Here is a 15540-nt window from a genome sequence, read left to right on the forward strand (position 1 = left end):
CGCAGTTTTATAGTGTGTAAGAGAAGTTTCCACTTGGTTGAAGGTGAATCATCCTAGAGGAACAACACAAGGAAATAGGAGGCTTGGAGGACAGAGGAGAAGGCATATGTGTTGTCTATTTTGTCTATGAGCAGTAGTGAGGGATTGTACTGAGAGTTGGATAGCTGTGAGAGGTAAAGTTTTGTGTAATCCTGGATATTTCCACTTGTATGATAATACAAATAGCGGGGTTTTTAGCTGAGGCTTTCCCTAGAGTATTCTTCTGTGTTTCATGTGTATTGATTCTTCTTCTCTGTTATATGTGTTCTGTTTGATCTTGCTCAAATTGATTAAGCTTCCACAAGTTTGATTGTAGAAGTAGATTAAGTATTTTGCTTTAGTTCATTGCATAATTAGATTAATCTACAGTGATAATTTCTACATGGTATCAGAGGAAAGGTGATCAAAACAGAGAATAGTATACAAATAAAGGAAATTCAAAGTTTTGAAGTTCTTGATTACAGGTACAAAATCAAATTCTTATCACACCTCAAAGTTCACCAATTGAGTTCAATGGCTTGAGACTCGAGTATGCTCTGGATGGCAGCTCGAATTACATAGCATGGAAGGATTGTATGGAAGTGGTATTAGAAGACAATGGTTTGAAGGATTTCATTGAACAATAAATCCCAAGCCAGCAGTAGCTAATGCCTAAGAATTGGCAGAATGGAAGAAGTGTGTGGCGAAGGCGAGGAGGATTCTTCTAGAGGGAGTTCGAGACCATATTTTCTCGAGTATCCATGGGAAGGAGACTCCGTTTTCAATGTGGAAGACATTGAAGGACATATATCAGAACAACAACGACCAAAGGAAGTTGGCGCTCAAGGAAAAGCTTCAGAAAATCAAGTGTGAAAAGGGCAACACTATTTCTACATATCTAAACAAGCTCAGCTCCTGCAGAGATGAGCTTGGTAGTGTAGGAATAATGACTGCCGATGATGACATGGCGAGTCTTGCTCTCCTCGGTCTTCCAAAGAGCTGGCACTACCAGGACTCGGTGAATGGAAGAGAGAAGCTGACGGATTGGGAACGATTGTGGTTAGATTGATGTAGGAGTAGATCAGGAGGAGCACTAGAGATGGTTCTTCATCTAAGCATGATGATGAAGAAAATCTATCCTTAGCCAGTAAGGCAAGGAAAGGGAAAGGGAAGGCTTCCCATTCCAAATCGATTTCTTCCCATGGAGGGAAGAAAATTGACAAATCTAAAGTGAGATGCTTTAATTGTCATGAGGTGGGCCATTATGCAACAAATTGTCCATTGAAGAAATCCAAGAAGGTATCCTCGAAAGGATCATAAGGTGAGGCACTAGCATCTCAGTTCGAATTGGATTTTATCCTCATCGCATACATGGTTTCATCAATGATGGGTTGTGTTTGGTATCTGGACAGTGGAGCCTCATTCCACATGACCGGCGATAAGAGTTTAGTGAGTACCTTGGAGGAGAAAGACCTCAAGATGCGCATAGAGATGGGCGATGATGGAAAGGACCGTGTTTTAGGTGAAGGTACGGTTGTTTTTCAGAGGGTGCACGAAGCTCCTCTCACCCTGATTGATGTAAAGTATGTGCTTGGACTGAAGAAGAACTTGGTATCGGTCGCGATGTTGGAAGACAAAGGCTATGATGTAGTCTTCAGTAAAGGAAAGGTGTTCCTGAGATACATAGCCATGGGTCAGACCAAGAGGATTGGGATTCGAGTGAAGAATCTCTACAAGCTGGAGGTAGATGATTGTACTACATTGAGTTCCAAAGCAGAATTGGTGCAAAGCCAAGATATTGGCGAGTTATGGCATAGGTGGTTGGGCCACTTGCATCATGGGGCCTTGAAGATAATGCAACAGATTTCTACCAGACTTCCCATAGGTAAACTTGAGAAAGTGGACACATGCAAAGGTTGTACCTTGGGAAAGTATGCAAAATATTCCTTTCATGATCAAGACAGTTGAGCTGAGGTGATTTTAGAGCGAGTTCATAGTGATGTTTGTGGACCATTCTCGACAGCCTCCACCATGAAACAAATGTATTATGTGATTTTCATTGATGATTTTTCTCGTAAATGTTAGATCTATTTCATGTAGAAGAAGGATCAAACCTTCTCAAAGTTTTGTGAGTTCAAAGCTTTGGTTGAGAAAGAATCAGGGAATAATATCATGGCCTTGAGAAGCGACAATGGTGGAGAGCATGTCTCTCAAGATTTTAAGGACTTCTGTGTAGTGGAAGGAATTAAACGAGAGTTTATGGCACCTCATAACCCACAGCAGAATGGGGTGGTTGAAAGGAAGAACATAACGATTGTGGGGGCAGCTTGGGCGACGCTGCATGACCAAGGCCTACCACTTCATTTGTGGGCTAAGGCATGCAACACAGCGGTCTATTTTCAGAATATAAGCCCACATCACATACTTGGGATGAAGACACCAGAGGAAGCTTTCTTCGGGAAAAGACCAGATATGGGTCACTTTAGGATATTTGGCTCATCAGTATATTACCATGTGACCAAGGATGCTAGGAAGAAACTTGAGCTGACAATAGATTTGGGGATACTTGTGGGGTACACTGATACACCCCACAACTATCAGGTGTATTTTCCTATCAGTTGGAGGATAGTGGTTTGCAGAGATCTCAAGTTTGATGAGCAGAAGACCATGCGAGTTTCCCTTGAGAGGGAGCTCCAACTACATGATGTGGAGGAACTTTTGGTTCCTAAGGAGGAGGATCCTCAGACTAATGTGGAGAAGCAACATGTAGAGGTTCTAGGAGTGGAGAAATCCACTCAAGCAGAGTCTTCCAGAGATGGGAAGAAGTGCACGAGTTAAGCTGACAGATTGTTGTCGGATGCGAGAGAGAATGTGGGAGAACCATCTTCTCAGTACAGACAGAGGAGGTCACCTGATAGGTACACTGGATACATGGCCCTTGTTGGGGAATGTGTTGAGACCGAGTCATCTTCCTTTGAGGAAGCAGTGCAGCAGCTGATTTGGGTTGATGCTATGGTGGAGGAGTATGACTCCATAGTTCGGAACAATGTTTGGGATGTGGTTCCAAGACCGGAGAATGAGTCAGTTGTGAGTTCCCGTTGGCTTTACAAGGTAAAGGAAGCTGCTGATGCTAGTGTGGAGAAACACAAGGAAAGATTTGTTGCCTGTGGTTTCTCACAAGTTGAGGGGATCGACTATGATGAGGCTTTGCTCTTGTAGCAAGGTACTCATCTATCAGATTGATGTTGGCACTATTAGCACAGATGGGTTGGAATATCCATCAAATCGATGTGAAGACTGCATTCCTCAATGGCAAGATTGAGGAAGAGGTGTACATAGAGCAACCGAAATATTTTGACACTTTCAATTGTGAGTCACATGTGTGCCAACTCAAGAGAGCTTTGTATGGGCTGAAGCAAGCACCTCGTGCTTGGTACACCAGGATTGACAACTACTTCACTGGGTTGGGCTTCACAAAGAGTGAAGCAGATGCAAACTTGTACGAGATCATGGTGGAAGGTAAGAAATTGATCATTGTTCTTTATGTTGATGATCTGATATTGACAAGTGATGATTAATTGATCATGTCTTGCAAGGAGGACCTTGCAAGAGAGTTCGAGATGAAAGACATTGGTCTCATGCACTACTTTCTAGGCATGGAAGTGTGGCAGAAGGATGGGGAAGTGTTTGTGTCTCAAGGCAAGTATGCCAATGAGATACTTAGGAGATTCAACATGGAGAAGTACAAGCCCATGCAAACTCCTCTAGCAGGTAACTGGAGGAAGGAGGATGCTACTTCAGGGGAAGTAGTAGAAGCTACTGTGTATCGGCAACTTGTGGGTTCACTGATGTACTTAGTGAACACATGACCAGATTTGTGCTATGCCATGAACCATCTAAGTCAAGCTATGGTTCAACCTACCAAGCTATTTTGGAAGGCAGCAAAGCATGTTTTGAGATACCTCAGAGGCACATCTTAGTATGGATTATGGTACAGACAGACAGAGGGAGTGAAGCTATGGGGCTTCAACCTTGGTTCAGCTGCAGTTTCTTGGTACAACAAGATACAAAGGTCAGTTACACTCAGCTCAGCAGAGGCTGAATACATGGCTGCAAATCAGGCAGCATGTGAGGCCATTTGGATGCGAAAATTCTAGTTGGTTTGTTTGGTCAGAGGATGGATCCAACTGTGATCTATTGTGATAATAAGAGTTGTATCAAACTCTCTGAGAATCCAGTATTTCATGATAGGTCCAAGCATATCGACATTCGGTATCATCATCTCAGAGACTGTGTGGCGAGGAGGATCATGTTGTTGGAGTATATTTTGACTGAGAAGCAAGATGCTAACATTTTGACTAAGGCATTGTCAAAGTGTAAATTCGAGTTCCATAGAGACAGGATCGAGGTGGCAAATAATCCCTTTCTTGTTGAGAGGGAGTGTTGAAAATAGCAACAAGAAATGCTAAAAATAGCATTGCTAAAGATAGCATTTTAGGATATTCCAATTTTAATTTGTCCTTGAATTAAAATTCAAATTTAGTCTCACCAGCTGTTTGAAAAATAATTAATTAATTCATCTTGAGTTAATTAGTTGGAGAAATTCAAACATGAAGTCTTTGTGAAGTCATGCAACAATTATCCCTTTGATTGAGGAAGTTATCCCTTAATTAAGGAGATAAGGATGAGTTGTAATTAATTAGCTCAGTTAACTAAGTTAAGTCCAGTTAGATTAGTTCCAAACAGATTGTGGAACTGATTGTGAGTTCAGTCAGTTAATGCATGCATGCATGCAACTAGTGTACTCCAGATAATTGAATATTCTCTCATAACTAACTCATGCATGTTAGTTTAGACAAAGACCCAGTTGAGATTAAAGGCAGGGACAATGTACTATCAGTTGCAAGAATTTTCCTATGAGAAAATCTCTTGCATGTAGAAGGAATTCATTCCTTGAGGATTGCGCAGTTTTACAGTGTGTAAGAGTAGTGTTCCACTTGGTTGAAGGTGAATCCCATAGGAAAAACACAAGGAAATAGGAGGCTTGGAGGACAGAGGAGAAGGCATATGTGTTTTCCATTCTGTTTATGAGCAGCAGTGAGGGATTGTACTGAGAGCTGGATAGCTGTGAGAGCTAAAGCTTTGTGTAATCTTGAGATATTTCCACTTGTATGATAATATAGATAGCGGGGTTTTTAGATGAGGCTTTCCCCAGAGTATTCTTCTGTGTTTCATGTGTATTGATTCTTCTTCTCTGTTATATGTGTTTTGTTTGATCTTTCTCAAATCGATTAAGCTTCCACAAGTTTGATTGTAGAAGTAGATTAAGTATTTTTCTTTAGTACATTGCATAATCAGATTAATCTACAGTGAGAATTTCTACATTATGAGAGGGCATTAGACCTTCTTGATGATTCTCAGATAAGTATCATACTCCTATGTTTAGATATGCATTCATGACCTATAGGTTATATGTTCTCAGTATGTTTGACAAAATGACTGTCATGGTTAGGTCTGGTTAGGTCAAGTCTCTGACTCAAGTTTGAATGTTTAGCTTAGTTTTCATGTGATTTATGCATTTGAGAAGTTACAATAAGTTATGGGCAGTGGCCTGGAGGCTAACTTGGAGGTTAGGCTCAGAATCCCAGACCGCATGCTCCTAACTAGAAAGTTTGGGTTGCAAACACAAGGATGTAAGCTTGTGCATGTGGTTGGAGTCTTCCAACTGCATGTACTTCTTGTTGCGGGTGTAGTTGAGGGCCCAGGGAAAAAAGGAGGAGTCCAGCTTAGGGTGTGTCCACTTGGGATGGTTTCTCAGCCTCTGAGTGTCCTGTGGTTGTCGTTGGAAGTTGTGAGATTCCAGTTCGTCGTTAGTAGTGTTTTCTTCTCAAAGACGTACGAAAAGAAAACACTTAAGACTGTGGATGAAAAACAATTTCAACAATATAAATGGCTGCTAAACATTGTAGATCTGCAGTAACGGATAGAAACAGAACATGCCAAAGCCTTGATCTATGCTAGGATCATAGTTAAACAACAAAAATAAACAATAATACCTCCAATCATCCAATGGAAACCATATATACAAAGAATAGTTTTTATTATAACACCTGTGAAGGGAACAAATAAATGTTACCAGTCCCCCTCTATGGGATGGGTTCTTGGCTATCCTCAAACGTCTTCATCTTGTGTAGAGTCTCTCTCCTCTATAATTTGTAAACCCAACAAATAATGGTGCGCGTCAATGAAAATAATCAGAGTTACAGCAATGAGTGCAACAATGAAAATAATCAAAAGTGACTAATGAATGGAAAACCCTTCTATTTATAACAAAATGTTGAGTTATCCTCGAATAATGAGAAATAATAAAATATTATTAACCCCATTCTAGAAATAACGACTTGGAATATTTCATTGTATTTGGTTAGGAGGGAAAAAGTATTTAAACTTTTATTTAGAAATAATAAATAAATAAATGATTTATTTATTATCTCAAGAAATTGGTTAAGGAATAATAAGCAAATAATGATTTATTTAATTATTCCTAAGGGATTTAGTCAAACTTGACAAGGAATGATAATTAATTAGTGATTAATTAATTATTCCTAGAGAAAAATAAGGTAATTAATAATTTATCTGTTTATTTTTCATAACTGGGTCGAATATGACAAGGAATATTAATTAATCAATGGTTTAATTAATTATTCCTCGAAGATAATTTAATAAATAATGATTTATTTAATTATAAATTAATTAGAAAATGTGGTTTATTATGTAATTTCTCACAGTGAAAGAAATTTTACTATGGTAAAATTGGCCTTACATGGTGTACTTCGACCCATATAGTAAATTATGTTAGATGATCAATTTTTTTGGTGATAACATATTGCCCCCAAATGTACAAGTGTTAGGAGCAAAACGTATAACCGAATTATGTTACAAAGATATAATCACTAGACAACAAAGTTGAGTTAGAGAGAGAGAGAGAGAGAGACCAATAGAGCTGAAGCGAAATAAGATAGGGACAGAGGGGGTGAAACCAATGAAAGTCTCCTTTTATGTTGTGGTACCAGATCTCAATGAGGTGGGGGAGGCATATCTATACCCGTCGAGATAACTTAGTACCAAAAATAATGAGGTTCCCAGAAACATAAAACTAACCAATGAAGTACATGCTAAATGGTACATGACACAATAGCATAATTGAGCTAGAAAATAATACAATGTGTCCTATATACATAATGCATCTGTAAAAACATGAGCTAGGATTGAATACGATAATATCTAAGTACATGATATATAATGGCCCTTCCATCAAAAAATGGGTGGGAGGAAGGGTAGAACAACTGAAGAATCCCTGCTGAATAGAGAATGTCTTTGCAAAACTGAATGGATCATCTGAAGGAGACGTGCATGCTATGAACACTATGAGTGGTAGGAACTGAACCCATCAAATCTTTGGAACTGATTTGAGGCTGTAGAATAATATGAAGGAATCTGGGCATATGGGGGCTACCTGAAGGGCCAACCCCTCATGAGGTCTGAAACATCTCACACACACCCGGGAATCACTGGTACAATCTATTGCATCACTGGATGATCACGTGTATGAATCACGAACATGAAACAACCGAGTGAAAGGGAAATGATGTGTCCCTTTGCTTTATCCGAGGCATCGAACAAGAATGGAAGCTGGATTCAAGATACACCACCCTCTAGGCCGTTCTTTTGGAATAAATGAGTTGATGTCGATAGAATAGGGACCACAATAGGTGAGGCAATGAGGATCCTCAACTAAGGCATGAGGGAAAATAGTAATGTGATTGATGGACTGACACCAGGGACAATGGAGAGAATGGGAGCGAGGGACAAACATATGACTTCCCTTGTCAGAGCATAAAGTGCATGGTTGACCCGACAGTGACTAACTCAAATCTGAAGGGGATGGAATACTATGACATGATATAATGGGATATGAAATAGACTCCATGGATGCAAGGGTGACTCATCGCAGATGCTTTGAAAAAGGGTAACTCAATGATGGTTCCACACAGAATAGGCCTAATGGGGACCATGAAGGCATGAGTAAATAATGGTATGATGAAAATAGACATGTGAGATGACAAGTATTAAGAGGAGGGGGAACTCAAAGCACAAGTGTCGCTTTATGAAGAAATTTGATTTTGAGAGGCGACGAAGAGACCCTTCTTGGAAAAATGACTTCCTGGTGAAGTGTCAAATCATCAAAAAGTGAGAAAGACCCATTATAATACTTAATGAGAGCTTTCGAACGATGCTAAAGGTTTGTCAAACTGAGCTACGGTTTGGTCGCAATGGGTGACAAGCAAATTGTGGATTTTTCTATGAAAGGATGTTTTCCGTCCAATTTGAATTCATTTGCTAAGTGAGCTTTGGTGAATTTGGAGAGGAGGAATAAGCCCTAAATCTTGTGGATATCAGAGCGGACAAACCGAACGTTGGAATTAGTATCTGCGACTTTTAGGTGGGCGGCCTTACTCATCTTTTCAATTTTAGTGGCTTATTTCCTAATTTTTTGCACTGTGCAGCTCCCTGGGAGACCCTTGCTCCTCTTCACGATCACATCACACTTTTTGGGCCCAGAAGTGCCATCTGGATCATAGGAAAAAGTGAAAACCTGCGAGCTCGCCCTTTCTGGGCAAAAAACTGCGATTTGGCGCTGAAAAGAGGGGTGGCTTGCTGGCTTGGTGGGGGCTGTAGGTTGATCAATGTAGACTAGTGTTCTTATTTGAACTGACAAGAAATGTGGTGTTTTGCTGGCATGGCAGAGATGAAAATAACTGGCATGAGCGAGACTTGGATACCCTTAGATCCTAGATTCAGAGGGATCAGTGGGTTCGAGGGGCATTAGCTTGCTACGGAGTTCTCAAGTTGGTAGAGAACCCATTGATGAGGGAAGGTGAGCCCTTGCTATCGAGAATTGTGAGCTATTGGGATCCAGACCAAGAGGTCTTTGTCATGCAGGGGCACAAGATTGAGCTCACATTACAGGATATTTATTTCTTGACCGGATTCCCTCCCTTAGGGGTGGTGGGGGATATACATCTGGTGTTGCATCGTGGGAGGAACATTACAGAGTTTGTGGAGCGCCATTGTCCACGGGATGTGCGTGTGAAGGGCATGACCATTCTGATTGGTGATCTGGATAAGCTAGAGACAAAGGCTATTACCGTAGCAGTGTTATGGCTCTTGGGAAGCTAGGCATTCCACCACATCACTGGTGAGCAGATGATTCTGATTGAGAGTGTTTTGGCTAGGACCTACTATGGGTGGGCCCAGATGAAGCCGTCATCGGTGAAACGACAGTTAAGTCTATGCAGGACACAGGTGAACCGTGACTATGCTTTTGGTACAGTACTATGTACATTCTTCTTTGAGAAGATACCCACCATCCGTCCTCATGTACAGATTTGGGATGGGGGCCCATAGGAGCCCAAGTTGTGTTGTTGGGGGCAGCCACTATGTAGAGGAGGAGGAGGGGGAGCCAGACGAGTGTTACAACTCGAGTTTTTTGCACATTGGGATCATATGCCCCTCTACATTAACGATTATCCTTATAGCGAGATGAACTATCAGGGAGATCCTGACTTACCACTTCCACCTAGGCGAGCATGGGGACCATATGGTGAGTGTTAAGTTGCTATTATTATGATGCATTTCATATTTTTATCACATGTATATGGTATTGAGTGTAAAATATGTGGTATGCAGACATAGCACCGTAAAACTGGTAGGATATGCAGGACGAGCCGTGGCGCCTGGGGCTGCATATCAGGGAACATCGTCACCACGTCAGGGTCCAGAGGATAGTGCACTACTTGCTGATCTACACTGTAGGTGTGAGTTACTCTTGACTAGATTTTATGAGCGCGAATGGAATGAGTTAGATGATCGATACACAGATAAGTGTACTGACCTACCCTCAGAGTGGTGAGGTATCATGCAATGCATGATGATGGTTGGTCAGGTAGTACGTGATCTATGTGCAGGTGGAGCAGAGCCTTTGGTGCGGGTTGTGCTGGACAATGACTAGATATAGGGACATGTGGTCCCTTTGGTTTTGATTTTTGTAACATGCTATGGGCATGTTAGATGTATTTAGAGTTATGGGCTCCAAACACTTTACATAATACAATTATGCATTTTTAGATGACAATGATGGTTCACCATTTTTTGTTTATGCTTGTCTTCTGTGGTATACATGTGATAAATGCCAACCTAGAATGTTATTTGCATTGGTATCTACAAAGTTATTTTGGGCTCTAGGAACATGACTGAAATTAATGGTTTCAAATTCATGTAATAACAACTTAATTCGTAGATATTTTCTAAAAAGGACTTGGTTATGCAGATGATACACACCATTCAATTGCATGACAAGTAGCAAGGAATCTAAACGAACATGAAGATGAAGGATGCAATGATCTAGGGCATCGAATAACAAACCTATCACTGCATTATATTCAGCCTGGTTATTGGTGGTAGATCTAATGCACACGCTGTTCAAAAGGACTAACGTATGCAAGAGGGTACAAATGGCCTAGGCTAGATTCTTGGAGATGCGACTCGCACTTTCGACATGACCGATATACAGTGGGGATGATGGATCCATATAAAAGGTGCAAAAGATAACTGATGAGATGATGCAACTTACTGAACTTCATGGTAGAAATAAAGACATGCAAATCAAAGGGATATGCTATGAGCGAAATTTCTTAAGGTAGAGTGCATTAGGAGAATTAGGAAGGAGATAGACTTTATTATCCTCCAAAAGCTATGCCCCCTTGCTTATGTGAAAGGGTAATTAGGGGTAGACATAGCTTCCATGATGCCCTCATCAGAATGAAAGACTGGCGGATGGGAGGAAGACTGACTACATGATGCGGCGGTATTACCTGGTGCATCAACCTGAGAAATAAGGTTCACATATGCATCATCTGGTATGGTAGACGATGAGCTGGTAGATGGAGTATCTACAGATGTTGAGACCTGGGATTATGTCGAAAGTGGTTTGATAGAAGCGTGCGCAGAAACCTCAACAAGGTTTTTCTGCAAAAAACTCAAAGATGATGACAAGTAAAGGATATGGCCCATGGTGTATGTTAGCTCGACAGTGGAGGGAGGGATCACGATGACAGGACCAAAGTTCCCCTGTTCTGGTTGACTAGTGGTACTAGAATCCATAGGTAGAGGAGTAGGTGATCCACCATGAGTGGCCTCGTATTCGCGAAGCACCTCAAGGAAATCACAAAATTCATCGAGACAAGGGCAACAATGGGAATAATGACCATGATGATCACACAAGGCACAAAAGTGATTTGTGTGTAACATTCTAAGTTTCTTAGGTGGACCTGGGAAGTTAGCATGGAATTTAGGGATATTTGACTTAGGTAATGTTTCATGAACCAAAGGTTTGAGTTTGGGGCCTTGGGGGCTAGAGGAGTTTGGGGAGCCTTGTCCTTATGTTCTTTCCTCTTAGATTCCCCCCATGTCTGGATGCGTTCGCAACATGAGTGGGTTCCTTTTGAATCGGGGTCAAAGCATGATAAGGTCTTAGCTGACCAGTTGAATCGGGGTCAAAGCATGATAAGGTCTTAGCTGACCAGGAAGAATTCTTGCAGGGGGATCAATGTACCATACTGGGATCCCCAAAGTCATGTTAGGAAGGACCAACGAAGCCATGACAGGGAAAAAAAATACTCTCGAAGGGGGAATAAGAAAGGTATCTGGCCTACAGGGTAATGTCCCAATGGAATAGCTCCTGGATGGTTGAGACTTGGAGGAACAATATCTGGTGGAAACATAGGAGAGGCACCCACAAATGGAGGAGGTCCTGGGGGGGTGGATCCAGAGGGCTCGACTAGAATGGAAACAATAGGGTGACAAGGAGATGGCTATTGATCGGATGTACTAGACTACTTGATAGCAGCTCGTGACGCTTGTAACATGCAAACACTCATAGAGTTAGGCTCTAAGATGAGAGGGAGAGGACAGGGAAAGAACCCAACAATGGGGAATATTTATAGACTTTGGCTGAAACACCGGTGAGAGGATTCGAAGATTGTTTATCTGACACCGACGAGATAATGGACTCAGGGGAGGTCACGGATGCCGACTCGTAGTATGTCCACTGATCGATGGTGATGATCTTCCCTTAATGGGAGAAGCACATCTTGCGGAACACCACAGATGCAATGGTTGGCATGTAATATATGTAACTACGACCTAAGAGAATGTTGTAATCCAAAGGGGCATCAATAAACTCAATGTTGACATGGACAGTCTTGCCCGCAAGGGTCACTGAACAGTTGTGGTACATGCCAAGAGGCTGGGAGGAGTGTCTGTCCTCAGCACACAAAGTGATGGTGGAGGGGAAAAACTTAGTTGACTTAAGTTGTTTCTAAATGACAACAGGCATCACACAAGTGAATGCACCTTCGTCAATATTGTATTGGGAGATGATGGCATTACAGACTCAGATTGGCATTTGGAAAGAAACAGATGAAGGCATTGGGGGATGTTTTGATGTATCAACTAGGAAGACAATCAAACGATCATCAGAAGGATTTCTACGCCCAAAGTAGTTATTAGAGCTTTCTTTTGAGATGGGAAATATTGGAGTAATTCCAGTGTTGACATGGTGACAGGTGGTTGCGCCAAGTCATCTACTATACTGTATGTATGGGTAGCTCAAACAATCATCAGAAGGATTTATTACACCCAAATAAGTTAGTAGACCTTTCTTTTGAGATGGGAAATACTGGAGTACTTCCAGCGTTGACATCACGACAAGTGATTGTGCTAAGTCGTCTACGATACTGTATGTATGGGTGTTATGACATAATAGTGTCTTTGGGATCTTGATAATGGTCTCAAATTTAGGTTGAGGGATATGTAACATATCATTTGGTGTCATAAGAGGCTTAGTAGATGCTTTGGTTTTGGACTTAGTGGCAGACGAAGTCGATGGCTTGTCATATTGACGCAACCAAGTTTGCAGGTTGATATCAGAGGGATTAGCCTCATCAGAATTCATCATAAGGATCTGGTAGTCACCAGGACCAGAGGGTTGGGGGGGATGGGCTACTTGACTTGGCTGAGGTTGAGCAGCTAAAAATCCTTGCCGAGCGAAAGGATTTGTAAGCATTTCTGGTTGAGATGACGCATGATTATGAGGTGATTGTTGACCTCTAGAAGCTACTTGAGCTTCCCAAATTTGGCGCATCTGGGGTAAGAGAGGACACTCATGTGTATAATGGCCATGTACACTACAACATTAGCAAGTCTTGTTCATATGAATAACCTTGTTCTTCTTGGGTTTACTGCCCTGTTGCTGGTTATTGGTGTTAGGCTAGTTCCCCTAGGGTTCACCAAGTTGATTACCTTGATTACCTGGTTACCCTTGTTAGCTCCCCCTTATTCTTTCTCTTCGAATTTTGGGGATTGGTCGCACTTTGCTGTGCAAATAATTTTCCCTGAGGGGGCGGTGGCTGCCAGGGCTGAGGATGCGTGGGAGGCTACGGTGCTAATGCTTGAGGGGATGGAGTGCTCGACTGTGCATAAGGAGGAGCAACAGTTTGGTAGACAAGTTGGGGCCCTGAAAACATGTTGCTAGCAGGAGGGGTATAAGTGTTAAAGGAACTGGTGCCCCCCTGCGGATAACCATAACTTTTTTGAGTATATGGAGAAGGATGTGAAAGGGTTCCAACAATACTGTTGGCGACGTGAGATGCCCCCCGTGCATTGGCACTTCCAAGACGGGGAAGGTCTGGAATGACGGTATAGACATAACCAGATTCCACATAAATCAGGTCATATCTTAGAGTAGTTTGGAGATCTTATTCATCAGTATGAGGAAAATGGGATGCAACATATTTTCCCATGGGTGCTAAAAGGTTCCTAAGAAACCAATCTACATAGACACAGTCTTCAAAGGGCGGGGCATGACATGTGCTCCTCCTTCTATGCCACTGTTAAACATGGTCGAATAGGTGAGTGGTGGAGGAATGACGAAATGAGGTCAATAGATCCATACTAGTGTCATACCGGAGAGGTGACTGGAAATATGAGAGGAACGCTTTAGCAAGCGTCACGAAAATGGAATGAGATGTGGCGGGCTGGTCTGCATACGATTTTTCAATGTCTCGAGTGAGCGTGCGTTGGAAGAGACAAAGATGAATGGAGTCATTGGTAATGGAGTTGGACGAACACCACATGTGGAAGGAACATACATGATTAGTAGGGTCCTCTTGAGAATTACCCTCAAAATTTGGGATGTCTGAGGGAAGCTTAGTCGGCATAGAAGGCCAACCAACATTATGGTTTTTAGGGTCTTTTATCAATTGGCTAAAATCTAGTATACTTAATCCAACCATAAAAGGGAGCATGGGGGTTGCCAGAACCCTTCCTGAGACTGTTCTGCTAGATGTGACCACCGGGATAGAACCGAAGCCAACACCAGGTTGGGTTCCTGCACTAGTAGTGGGTCCAGACATGGTGAAAATATGCGATGAAGGAGGCTCAGAATCAGATGAGGAATTAGATGAACTAGAAGAAGGTTTGGTATGGGGACTCGGAAGGCTATGAACTCGAAACTAGTGGGGAGGAGTAATATGCTTGAGAGGAAACTGGTGACGAAGGCCTAAGAGTCTCTGCGACAAAAGCCTTGGTGGTGCAATGGTGGTAAGACACACGTGACACGGAAATGGTGAAGGGAGATCAACAATATGCCTTTGTCTTGATGAGGGGAGATAAATTTATTATGTTAAGTCTTGGCTTGGCGATGTAAACCAAACACCCTTCGCTTATGGTGTGCTTGTGTGTGCAAGTGTGTTTATTGATTAAGCCCATATCATGTTTGAAAAAAAGAAAAAAACTTTGCTGAAAATAAACTGAAATTAACAACAACAAATGAACAACAAAAAAATTAACTAAACCCCACCCAAACTGGGTTTGCAAACAATGTGCTGGTTGGTGGCGAAATCAAATGAAAGCACACTAAAAGGGTCAAGATATCTAAGTGTCGGTGTGACTGGGATCAAGTGACACTAGGCTGTTGGAAAGTGGTGCAGCAACAACAAAAAACTAGAGAGGAAGATCGCTGCAAAAGATAGGGAGATGGGTGAACAACCTAGGGCAACCGATGGGACCCTAAGGCCAATGACCAGACAAGGTTTAATATGAAACTATGGATGGTGACAACCCATCTTTATAGATTTGAAATAGAAGGGTACAAATCTGGAAAATATGGCTAAAAGTGGTGCAGAAATTCAGACTACTCACTTAGTTGAACTCCTCCTATAAAGGTGGAAGCATACTAGAAGACCTAGGGGATCAAATTCCACTTCAACGAGTAAATCAGAGTAGATCAAGGCCTAAACAGGATGAGACAGTGGTTAAACAACCCAACAGAAAACTTTCAACAAAACCCAGAAACAGAACTGATAAAAAACCGAAAACCCTAAAATCGCAGGTACTGACCTA

This window comes from Pinus tabuliformis, chromosome Q (genome assembly GCF_031772625.1).
Source record: "Pinus tabuliformis cultivar Carrire ecotype Pingquan chromosome Q, CPIR1, whole genome shotgun sequence".
Lineage (NCBI taxonomy): Eukaryota > Viridiplantae > Streptophyta > Pinopsida > Pinales > Pinaceae > Pinus > Pinus tabuliformis.